General features: G+C 46.2%; 1 protein-coding gene across 3 annotated transcripts in view; it reads left to right on the top strand.

Moving 5' to 3' along the window:
* The first annotated feature begins 10,520 nt into the window (after nt 1-10,520).
* Csnk2a1 (casein kinase 2 alpha 1) overlaps nt 10,521-12,179 on the top strand; it is a 48,955-nt gene continuing 47,296 nt past the window's right edge. For all 3 annotated transcript variants that reach the window (XR_005976026.1, XM_041670091.1, XM_041670090.1), the window contains exon 1: nt 10,521-10,665. The gene's annotated coding sequence lies outside the window, so the exon portion shown is untranslated. The remainder of the gene's footprint in view (nt 10,666-12,179) is intronic.

The following is a 12,179-nucleotide window of genomic DNA, read 5'->3' as shown; positions in this document are numbered from 1 at the left end:
CCTCACCCAAACAGTCTCTGCCCTTAGGGGCCGAGGAGACAGCTCAGTCATTGAAGAGCTTGCTAGGCAGGTATGAGAGCAGAGCTTGCATTAGAATCCAGGCATGACAGCACATGCCTGTATCCTAGGTAGTCAAAATTCCTTCCCTGGAGGAGAGACAAACAACATCCATGTTCTCATCCTAATGTGATTCTACCAAAGTTAGCCTTGGAGAACCAACGAGTTCATTATTAGATTCCCTTACGGACAACCGTCAAGAGGGTATGAGCAGGAGCACGGGTGACATTCAAGTATCCCTGATAGGAAGATAACTCTTCCATTGCTGTATAGACGGAGTTCCCTTCCCTCATCCTTTCCCACTTACATTCTCAAGCCATTCCCAGAGAGATCGCAAGCAATTAGGGCAGAACTGCATGCAACCGGTCAGGAGGTGTGGATGAAGACTCGTCCCTGGCCTTCTTTCTATAAGGGGACACCAATAGTCAACAAGCCCGACAGTGATGGTCTTTTGCGAGCTGGCACAGCTATGTCATGAAGATATGGCTCAGAGAATAGTCCTGCGCAACATCCTGCACGGGGGAGGCAGAAACAGGAATATCTCTGGGGGCATGCTGGCTAGCCAGGTTAGCCGCTTGGTGAGCTGCAATTTCACTGAACGACCCTTCCTCAAAAAAATAAGGTGGAGGCACTGAGAAGATGGTTCAGTGGCCAAGAGCCATGAGGACCCAAGTCTGGATCCAGTACCAAAGTAACAAGCCAGGTGTGGTCTTGTCTGCACCTGAAAGCCCCGTGCTGTGGGAGGTAGAGACAGGCATGTCACTAGGAACTGATGCTTAGTAGCCTATCTGAAAAATCAAGCTCACAGTTCAGTGAGGAACCCTGCCACAGAGGATAAAGTAGTGATAGAGGAGGACACCTGGTACCCTCTTCTGGCTTCTGTGTGCACACAGGAGTGGGCACCTACACACAGATGTGTACATACACGATGCACACACAAAATAAGGAGGAGAGTGATTGAGGGAGACACCCAGTGTCGATTTCTGGTCTCTGTGTGCACATAGAGGCATATATCCCACATACACAAGCAGGTATACCACACATGTTTAAACACACACACACACACACACACAGAGAGAGAGAGAGAGAGAGAGAGAGAGAGAGAGAGAGAGAGAACCTATAGCTTTCAAAAGCAAATACTAGCCATTCATGGTGGCATCCCAGCTACTTGAGAGGTTGAGGCAAGACCATCAAAACTTCAAAGCCATGGCTGGAGAGATGGCTTAGTGCTTACAAGCACAGGCTGCTCTTAACCACTCAGAGAACTTTTTGATTTCCAACACTCACCTGATGGCTTACACTACAGTCCCAAAGGATCAGACACCCTTTTCTGACCTCATGGCGCACTGACATACATGCCACCAAAAGACCCCTATACAAATATTAAAAATTTTTAAATTACTGCAATCTGGGGAAATGGCTTAATGGGTAAGAACACTTATTCTTCAAGGAAAAGGACCTGAGTTTGTACCCCCAGAATCCACGCAAAAAAGAACATGGCTGTGTGTGCCTAGAAGCCCTGGGAGCTCACTAGACAAGCAGCTGAATCAAAATGCTGAGCCTCAGTCAGCGAGAAACCCTGTCTAAGAGTGTCGTAGTTAGAGTTTCTATTGTTGCAATGAAACACCATGACCAAAAAGCAAGTTAGGGAGGAAAGGGTTTATTTGACTTACACTTCCAGATCATAGTCCTTCATTGGAGGAAGTCAGAACAGGAACTCAAGCAGGGCTGGAACCTGGAGGTAGGAACTGATGCAGAGGCCATGGAGGGGTACTGTTTACTGGCTTACTTCCCTGGGCTTGCTCAGCCTGCTTTCTTAGAGAACCCAGGACCACCAGCCCAGGGATGACACCACTCATCATGGGCTGGCCCCTCACCCACTGATCACTAGTTGAGAAAATGCAGCTGGATGCCATGAAGGCATTTCCTCAACTGAGGTGTCTTCCTCTCTGATGACTCCAGCTTGCCTCAAGTTGACACACAAAACCAGTCAGTACAGAAAGGAATAAGATGGAAATTGATAGTGGAAGATACCCGATGTCCTTTGCTAACCTTTACCTGCACACGAGACACACACACACACACACACACACACACACACACACACACACACAGCCGGGCTGGAGAGATGGATGGTTCAGCCATTAAAGGCTAGACTCACAACCAAAAATATAAGAGACCCCGCCCGCCTGCTTCTGCCTCTTGGCTGCTGTGAATAAAGGCTTGCACCGCCACTGACTGCTAAACAGTTCTTACCTTGTTTACTGAAACTGTTGTTTGTTTTTTAAAGAAAATAGAACTCCCCTCCATTATTTGTTCATTTGTTGTTTAAAATAAAAAGAAGGCGTGGCTATGTAGCCCAGGCTGTCCTGGAACTCATGATCACCCCGCCTCAGCCTTCTGAGGGTTTGGATTCTATGTGTGCTGCACCATACTTGGCATGAAAGAACTCCTAAGGCCACACTGTCATGTTCACCTGGTCATTTTGTGTATAATCAAGTCACTTGGGTGAGCCTAACATCTCTGGACAAGAAGTGGCAACTGCCCCCAGTTGGGAGAGAGTGAATGAATAGTCACTAGGCCATTTAACTGGCCATAAGATACATCTTTTCTTTTTGCTATGCTTTTAAAAAATTATTTATTTACTTGTATTTTGTGTATATTGGTGTTTTGCTTCATGTATGTCTGTGTGAGTGTGTTCCATCCCCTGGGGCAGGAGTTATAAACAATTGTCAGCTGCCCATGTGGTTGCTGGGAATTGAACTGGGGTCCTCTGGAAGATCAGGCAGTGCTCTTAACTACTGAGCCATCTCTCCAGCCCTCTGTTATGCTTTTTAACAGTTAAGGGAAGGAACAGAGGCTCCAAGAGGTCAAATAACTTGTCCAAGTTTCTACCAGTATTAGGTAACTGCTGGAATCCAGCCAAACTGCTGACATATTTACAAACTGTGTACCCCGCCAAAGGGTGTGGGTGTTCTATTCACAGCAACACTTGAATTCCTAATCCTCCTGTCTCCACCTTCCAAATGCTGGGTTGACAGGCATGTGATGTGATGCTCAGCTATTACTGAAAACTCTTAAGCAAGAACAGAGCCTGGCACTTAGTAAACTGTCCTCCATCCACGGGTAAGGGTGACCTACAGAAGGAGGAAGCTTCGGGCCAGAATTGATAAGGGGTTAGGGGTGTGGTGCCAGAAAAAGGAAAAACAGTCAAAGAAAAAGCCAAACAGAAAAAGACAGAGGTGAGGAACAAGTTGAAACACATTTTTGTTTTTTATTTATCTTTTGATTTTTTTTTTTTTGATACAGAGTTTCTCTGTGTAGCCCAGACTGTCCTGGAGCACACTCTGTAGACCAGGCTGTCCTCGAACTCATGGAGATTCGTTTGCCTCTGCCTCCTGAGTGCTGGGATTAAAGGCCTACATCACCACATCTGGCAAAAGACATTTTTGAGTAAGCACTTTATAGGGTTACGGATGTAGCTCAGTGGTAGAGTGCCTGTCTAGAATGCACAAAACCATAAGTTCAATTCCTAGCACTGCAAAACCAAACAAACAAACAGCAGCAATATTAAACACTTTCCATTTTATGGGGTAGTAAAAATAAAATTCATGTTTGTTGTTTAAAAAAAAAATTCAAACAGGGCCAGTGAGACCATTTAGTTGGTGCCTGATGACCTGAGTTTAGTCCATGGGAAGCACAGGCTAGAAGGAGAGCCCCAGCGCCCAGAAGTTGTCCTCTGCGTTCTTATGTGTTACAGAACACTAGTGCACACATAGACAAAGTAAGTGAATGCAATAATGAGAATTATTATTATAATGAGAATTTTAAAAATTAAAATAAAAGCAGGCATGGTGGTATACACCTTTAATCCAGCACTTGGGAGGCAGAGGCAGGTAGAGTTCTGTGAGTTTGAGACCAGCCTGGTCTGTATAGCAAGTTTGAGGCCAGCCAGGAATATACAGTAAGATACTGTCTCAAAACAAACAAACAAACAAATAAATCAATTTTAAAAATCAAACAATACAGACAGGGATGCTGAAAGTGAGAGCGTCCTCCTTTTTCCATTCCTGATGGGCTCTGCTAACTGAGGGTGCCAGACCCTCCTGGACCCTTCTATAGAACACATATACCCACTTTTTGTCTTTTTTTTTTGGAGGGGGGTGGCACAGGCTCTATGTAGCTTTGACTTGCCTAGTTCTCACTCCAGGATTGCCTGGGCTGCATTAACAATCCTCCTGCCTCAACCTCCCAGGTGCTGGGATTATAGCATGTAATACAACAGCATGCCCAGACAAAACATTCTCAGCCTCTCTCCTCCTACTTTTTTCCCTAGCACTGGGAGTTGAGCCTAGGCCTTGCGCATGGCAGGCAAGTGTTCTACGTCTGAGATGCATCTCCAGCACCATTTTCCAATGTGGTCAACAAACTATTGTTTTGTCTCTTGCTTTTTATTGTCCACCAGTAAACCAGAGCCAGTTCTCCAAGCCAAGACATAATAGTATCCTCATTCTCCTTAATCACTGTGATGTGCTGCTATGACCTGGGACAAACTGTTGATACTCTCTTGACCTGCATATGTATAATGTCTAAGGAAGAGTGACAGGAGTCCTGTTATGATTACAAGAGTTAAAATATAAAAAGCATCTTGAAGTTTGTTTTGAGATATAGTAAATGCTCAAAACTCTGAGTCCTTGGGTGGAAGAACTAACTAGCTCAGTTAGTAAAGAACAAGCCTCCTAAGCATGGGAAGCTAGTTCCATCCTCAGAGCCAATGTAGTAATAAAAAAAAAAGTTAGGTATGAGGGATAGAGATTAAGAGCACTTGTTCCTGAAGAGGACCCAGGTTGGGTTCCCAGCACCAGCATTGTAGTTCAAAACTGTCTGTAACTTCAGTTCCAGGGGTCAGACACCATCCTCTAGCCTCCTCAGGCACCAGGCACACCCAGGGTACACATACGTACAGGCATATAAAATAAATAAATACACATACAATAAAAATAAATAAATCTTAAAAAAAGGCAAGTGTGATGCTGCATGCTTCTAATTCTGGTGATGAGTGTTGTTGGTTGTTTTACTCTTTTTACTCTTTTACTCTGTAGTTCTTTTGGGGGCCTGCCACTTAGCTCCCAAATAAATCCACACAAAGTTTAATAACTGCTTATAAATGCCTGGCCTTAGCTTGGCTTGTTGCTAGCCAGATTTCCTTAACTTAAATCATCCTGACTATCTTCTGCCTCTGGGCTTTTCTCTTTCTCTATTGTGTATATCTTTCCTTCTCACTTACTCTGTTGCTGGTTGTGTAGCTGGGTGGCTGGCCCCTTGAGTCCTCCTCCTTCTCTCGCTCCTAGATTCTCTTGCTTCAGGATCTTCTCCTCCCAGATTTCTCCTTCTATTCATTCTCTCTGCTTGTCAACCCCACCTATCCTTTCTCCTGCCTCATTATTTTGCTGTTAGACAGGCAAAGAATCACAGTTTCACAGAGTTAAACAAATGTAACATAAAAGAATGCTACATATCTTTGCATTATTAAAACAAATGCTCCCACAGCATAAACAAATGTGGCATATCTTGAAATAATATTCCATAACAGATGAGGAAGCAGAGATAGGTGGGTCCCTGAGGCTTGCTGATCAGTCAGCAGGTGAATTTCAGACTAGTAAGAGACTCTGCCTCAAAAAAAAGTGGCACCCAAAGAATAACATCATCATTGTCTTCTGATCGCCACATACTTTACTTGGCACAGACACACACACAGATACACACACACACACATACCCTGAGCGGTCTTCCTAAATCTGAGATGGCTAGTGTCACATGACTGGCTTTCATCAATAGAATAAGGTGGAGATAATGTTCTAGCATCCCCTGAAGAAGTCTTATTGCTTGTATTCTCTTCCTTTTGAAGGTCATCACTTAAGGAAGCCAGAGCTTATTTACTGGAGAAGCCAGACCGAGGAGAACCAATATTCAGACCACAGTAGCAGCCATTTTTCAGATGTGTAGAGAAGGGTACAGAGGAACATTCATTCGGCTTGCTGACTACAGACACAGAGTGAGCCCACACAAAACCATGCAATAAAGCAAAGAGCTGTCCCAAGGTAAATCCGTAAACTGCGGAGGCAGCAAACAAATGGATGGTGTCATTTAAGTCACTGTGCTTTTCATTAGCTTGCTAAGCAGCAGAAATCTGATATCAGGGTCACAGTACAGAAATGAGCTCTAATGACCGAGGCTAGAAGGCTGTGATCTCCCTCAGTTTCCACATCGGTACAATGGGATAGTTTTCATTCTACCTTGTCTTATTATATGAGGATTAAATGTGAAAAAGAGCATTCTGCATACAACGTGAGGCAAGCAATTTCGACTTCTTTTTAAAAATATGCATGAGTGTTTTACTTGTATGTATGTTTATGTGCCACAGAGGACATAGGGTCTCCTGGAACTGGAATAACAGATGGTTATGAGACACCATGTGGGCACTGGAAATTGGATTCAGGCCCTTTGAAGGAACAAGTACTCTTAATCCCTAAGTCACATCTCCAGCCCCTCATTTTTTTCTTTTTATGTGTTTGTGTGTGGATGCCTATGCATGTGTGCTTATGCTTGTTTATAGAGGTCGTAGGTCAACCTCAGGCATTGCTTGTCAGATAGCACCTTGGTTTTGAGATGGTGTTTTTACTTGGCCTGGTATTCACCATTTAGGTTAGGCTGGCTGGTCTTTAGACCTCAGGGCTTTACCTGCCTTTGCCTGCTCAGTGCTGGCAATACAAGTCTGTGTTACCACATCTTTTGGACTTTTTCCCCCTCTTGGTTCTTGGGATTAAACTCAGATCCTCATATTTGGGAGGTATATGCTTTCCCTACTCTGCTAGGTCTGCAGCCCTCTTCTCCCTCCTTTCACGGTTCTTTCCAGGCGTTGCTATGACAATTGCCAATTGTCAAGGCACTGGAGAGTGTACCATTTAGTATGCAGATGAGATCGTAATGAAGTTGGAGGTAGTCTGGCAGTAACCCTGGCAGCCCTATTGGATCCAATGATTTCAACCAGTCTACCTGAGGAGAATCTTTTGGCTTCTGGCATCCTTGTCCTCAGAGGTAAACAGGATCCAGCAAGCAGAAATCCTGGTAAGGGGGTCTGGTGGGATGGCTCAGCCAGTCAAAGCACTGCTGCCAAGCCTGGCAACCTGGGTTCCATCCCCAGACCCTATACAGAGGAGGGGAAAAGCAGACTCCTCCAAATTGTTCTCAATCCCCACATGCATACACACACACACACACACATACACGCATACACACACACACACACACACACATGCTATTTTTGTTTGTTTGATTTTTTGTTGTTGTTTTTTGAGACAAGGTTTCTCTGTATAACAGTCCTAGCTTCCTTGGAACTAGCTCTTGTAGGCAACACTAGCCTCGAACTCACAGAGATCTGCCTGTCTGTACCTCCCAAGTGCTGAGATTAAAGGCATGAGCCACTATCACCAGCTAATTTTTTTTTTTAAAAAAAAGGAAAGAGAAAAGAAAAAAAATCAATCCTGATGGTTGAGCCTGTAGTGGCTTCAGACTCAGATCTAAGCACTTGGGAGGTTAAGGCATAAGAATTGTCAAGGGTTTGATCCAGCCTGGGCTAAAAGTGTGATAAGATGTTTTTGAAAAAAGTGGGGGGGGGGAGCTGGAGAGATGACTCAGAGGCTTAGAGCACTTGCTACTTTTGCAGAGGACTCAGGTTTGGTGACTCACAACTGACTGTAACTGTCTGTCCACTCTGGCCTTTGTAGTCTCCTGTACAAACATAAACACAGTGCACATACACATGTATACACACATATGCACACCCAATACAATAGATACATAAATAAAAACTCAGGCCATCTATGCACTGCTCAGATCGACACTGTCATCAGAGAGGCAGATGTGCTAAGCCCAAGGCCTCCATTTCACTCCAAGGCACGGCTTCCTTGAAACGGCCAGTGTCCTGACCACTCTTCTCCCATATTCTCTACTCCTTTCTTCCTTGGTTATAAGTGTTTCCGAACCTAGGCCGACTTCAAATGCAGCAAGCTCTTTTCTGCCTTGGGACCTCTGTACCTGCTTTTCCCTTCCTAGAGTGAGCTTCTGTGCTGCTGGATACTTTAGAACCACTTACCATTTTCATTCATAACACTTAGGCTATCTAAAGCTCTAAATCTACTCACATCTCCTTGTTGTCCTTCATAGCATCTATCTATCTATCTATCTATCTATCTATCTATCTATCTATATCTTCTATCTATCCATTCATCTACTATCTATCTCTTCTATCATCCAACTATCTATCATCTATCTGTCTGTCTGTCTATCTATCTATCTATCTATCTATCTATCTATTTCTCTATCTATCTATATCTTCTATCTATCCATTCATCTACTATCTATCTCTTCTATCATCCAACTATCATCTATCTATCTATCTATCTCTCCATCTATCTATATCTTCTATCTATCCATTCATCTACTATCTATCTCTTCTATCATCCAACTATCTTCTATCTATCTATCTATCTATCTATCTATCTATCTATTATCTATCTATCTATTATCTATCTATCTTCTATCATCTGAGACAGGATCTGATGTAGCGCTGGTCTCAAACTCACTAATCCCAAGTCCTGGGGTTGCAATTAAGGGTCACCAGATTCAGTTTATGCAGACTTTGGGAATTGAACTGAGAGCTTAGAACATGCTAGGCAAACACTGTACCAACAGCGCTACATCCCAGATACAGCTCTCTGGTTTGTTTGTGACTGGTCTCACGAACTCCAGGCTGGCCTCAAACTCCTGATCTTCCTGCCTCTACCTCTCCAGTGCGGTCACTACAGACATGCATCACCATGCCCAGCTGGGTAACCTTGAGATCATCTTGTTTGATCACCTCAGTTCACAGATGGGAAAACTGGGGCCCAGGGGAGAGAATGGTTTTAGATTGCAGACACCCAGATAATTGTGGATGCTCAGGCAACTGGGATCAAACATCACAGGCCTGTCTGGGAGAGGCCCATGAAAGGTAACTGACAGCTCTCTAAAGCCGTCGGTACATATCTGCAAGCCACCATCATTCTTTCATGGTGGGGGCAGGAGAGTCTCCTTGGGAGCAGAGGTGCCCGTCAGCTGACACACTGTGAAAGGAGGGTTGCAGAGGGTGGAAAGCCTAGCCCTGGAACACACAGTTATTCTGAGGCAGCTAGGGAGAATGGCTGCTACAGAAATAACCCAGCCTCCTCACCCTTGTTCCAGCCCTCACACCTCTGCCCCACCAGAGGCGAGGCTAATAATCCATAGCGAGCAGCAGCTCTCGCAGACAGACACACCAGCTTCTTGTCTGCTAGGGGGCTCCCAGTCTGATGGAGGAGGTCAGCTAGGGACCTCAGACTGCTATGCGATGGCACCTGGGTTTGGGAACTCAAGGAGAGCAGTTCCTCAGAAGAGAAACCCCCTGAATGAATTTGACCTATGCATACAAGTTCTCCAGTTCACAAGGTAATTGTAGCACAGTTCAAAGACAAGGAGCCAACAATGCCAAGTTCCGGCAGTTTTCAGTCTTAGTAAGTGGGACATCAGGAATTTTACAGAAGGTAAGAGACTAAAAGGAAGGGGTTTGAGCAAATTTTTTTGGGGGGTGGGCGATATTGAATATAAGCCGAGTGTTAGTGCACAAGAGAGAATTTTGAGACTCCCCACAGGAGTATTTTGAGCAAAAGGAGAACATACTCTGGTATGCATAGCAGAAAGAGCCCCGTGCCTGTTTGGAGAAGGAAACGCGTGCAGAGTGAGGATGAGGGTGGATTGAAAGGCAGACAACCCTATAGTGGTCCAAGTAGGCAGCTCTGGGTAGGATTCCATAGATGGAACCGGGCCTTCTTCTCTAGAGCTATTACTAGCTTTTCCTAGATTACAGAACTGTAGAACCTAGAGTCACGCCACCTACAGTACCCAACTTTCGTTAGTCTAAACTCTTAAGTTTGAAGGGGAAAAAAGTGCTGCTGGAACCCAAAACCTAGACCAGGGGTCCAGGCAGGACAGACTTCAGTTCCCAGGAGGCTTCACTCTACAGTACGGAAGGTCGCGCATGCTTCTTTGCAGAAAGGAAGGGCCTCGTCGGCTAGTGGCTCTCTCGCTAGGCGTAGTGCGGGAAACCTAACATAACGCCATCTTCGGCTGGGTCAATCCAACCGTTTGTATGCTTGATGGGACGCTCATAGTTTGTCTAGCCACCTATTACAGGTTCTAACTAAAATGCACCTCTCTGTTAGAATTCGCACTATTAAGTTTTACGATCAGAATTCCAATTCAGCTCCGCAGGCTCACCCCGAACGCTCTCAGATGACACTGAACTAGCCAGCAAGACTGCACGGAGCCTACGAGGGCGGGGCGGCTCCGCCCTTTCCGGCTCCGCCTTGCCGCTGGTTGGGAGGGGGCTTCCGCTTCCGGCATTGGAGGCTGTAGCCTCGCTCTGGTCCCTGCGGCTGGCGGCCGAGCCGTGTGTCTCCTCCTCCGCCGCCGCCATATTGTCTGTGTGAGGAGAGGGGAGCGCGGCTAGTGCCGCTGCCGCTTCCACCGCAGGTACCTAGGGAGCCGCTGGCCGAGGTCATCGGGGCGTGCGGGTGAGCCCAGGCCCAGGCAGCAGGGCGAGGTCGTCCTGCACGCTCTCCGCCCAGGCGGCCTGTCGCCTTCCCCTGCCCCCCTCGCCGCACACAGCAGCCGAGGCCCCTGCAGTCCATCCCGGACGCTCGCCGCCGTCCCGGAGTGCGCAGAGCGAGGCGGAGGGATCGGCCGGTGCGAGGGTGGGAGCTGGCTGTCAGACTCCGGCTTCTTGCAGGAGGGAGGCTGGACTGGGCGGAGACTAAGGGACAACTTGGAGGTGGGGGGCGCGCGCGGGTGCTGGGGAGGCGCACGGAGGGATCGGGGCCTGCTGGGCAGAGTGGCACGGATCCCTGCGCCGCGCGGGGCAGCGGGGAGAGGGCCCTACCCGGGGTTCCTCTGGGCGGGGCTGAACTTCCTACCTGCAGACCCGGTGCCAGGTGGAGGGTGCTGGTGAGGAAGGGCGAGGGAAGCGCAAATTGGGGCCGACCGAGCGGATTTGGGCTTGAGGGCTCCTTGGAAGCCCGGGTGGAGGAGGAGAGGTGGTGGAAGAAAGAAGAAAGTTGGCTAAGAGTTTAGACATGTTAATGACCTTTTGAAAGAAGAGTACTTTCGAGTTTGTTTCTTTGATTTTTTTGCAGTTTTGGAACAGATCTAGATTAGGCCGGTGATGGGTGAAACTTCTGGAGTTTGTTTTGGGGAAGCAGGGTCAGAGTTGGGAGAATTGCTGCCTTGTCTTTGCTGTTGTGGGGGAATAATGCCTTCTGAAAAGGTGGCAGGTTATTTGGAGAACTGATTTCTCTTGTAACTGTTGAATTTTTTTGGAAAGGGCCTAGGGGAGAAAAAAATGAAAACCAAAGTAGGGAGGGAAGTTTTTTTTTTGCCCCCCCAAAACTTGGAGACCTCATTTCGTCAAATAACTGGCCATATAGGCCGGTGACAATGAAGTAAAACTTCCCTAAGGTTCTCAGATATCAGAACCACTGACTTAGCTGTGTGACCTAACCTCTGGAGGCATTGTTTTTCTACTTGTTAAATGGTGGTATTTCCTAGTTTACAAGTTTATAAGTTTGTGTTAAGGAGTGTCTTAAGATAGTTTGTATCAAGCGTTTGCTAGACTATGTAGCAAACATTAAGTGTTCAGTCCATATGACTTGTTATTAAAGGGGCTAGTTGATATGTTCAGAATTCCACCTATCTAGGTACAGCTTATTGTTAGGCGTCACTTCTTCCTCCCATCTAGGTACAGCTTATTGTTAGGCGTCACTTCAGCAGTCATCTCTGTAGCTGGTTATAATTATTTAGTAGACCTGAGGCTGAAAGTCCAGGACAGACACTGACTTCTTCCCTATATGTCGTCTTGAAAAGTTCACCTGCTACAGTCCTACCAGGGCACGCTTGTCCTTCCTTGACTTTGAAATATGTGGCCTTAGTTTGGTATTGGAGGAGGATGTGTAACTTGAAGAAAGAAGGAAAGGGTTGGATATTTACTTAGA

This window comes from Microtus oregoni, unplaced genomic scaffold (genome assembly GCF_018167655.1).
Source record: "Microtus oregoni isolate MIOR12 unplaced genomic scaffold, Mior012 000020F_ref0000438, whole genome shotgun sequence".
NCBI classification, from domain to species: Eukaryota; Metazoa; Chordata; class Mammalia; order Rodentia; family Cricetidae; genus Microtus; species Microtus oregoni.
Note: the sequence above shows the minus strand (reverse complement) of the source record. Positions and strands in the feature narration are given on the sequence as shown.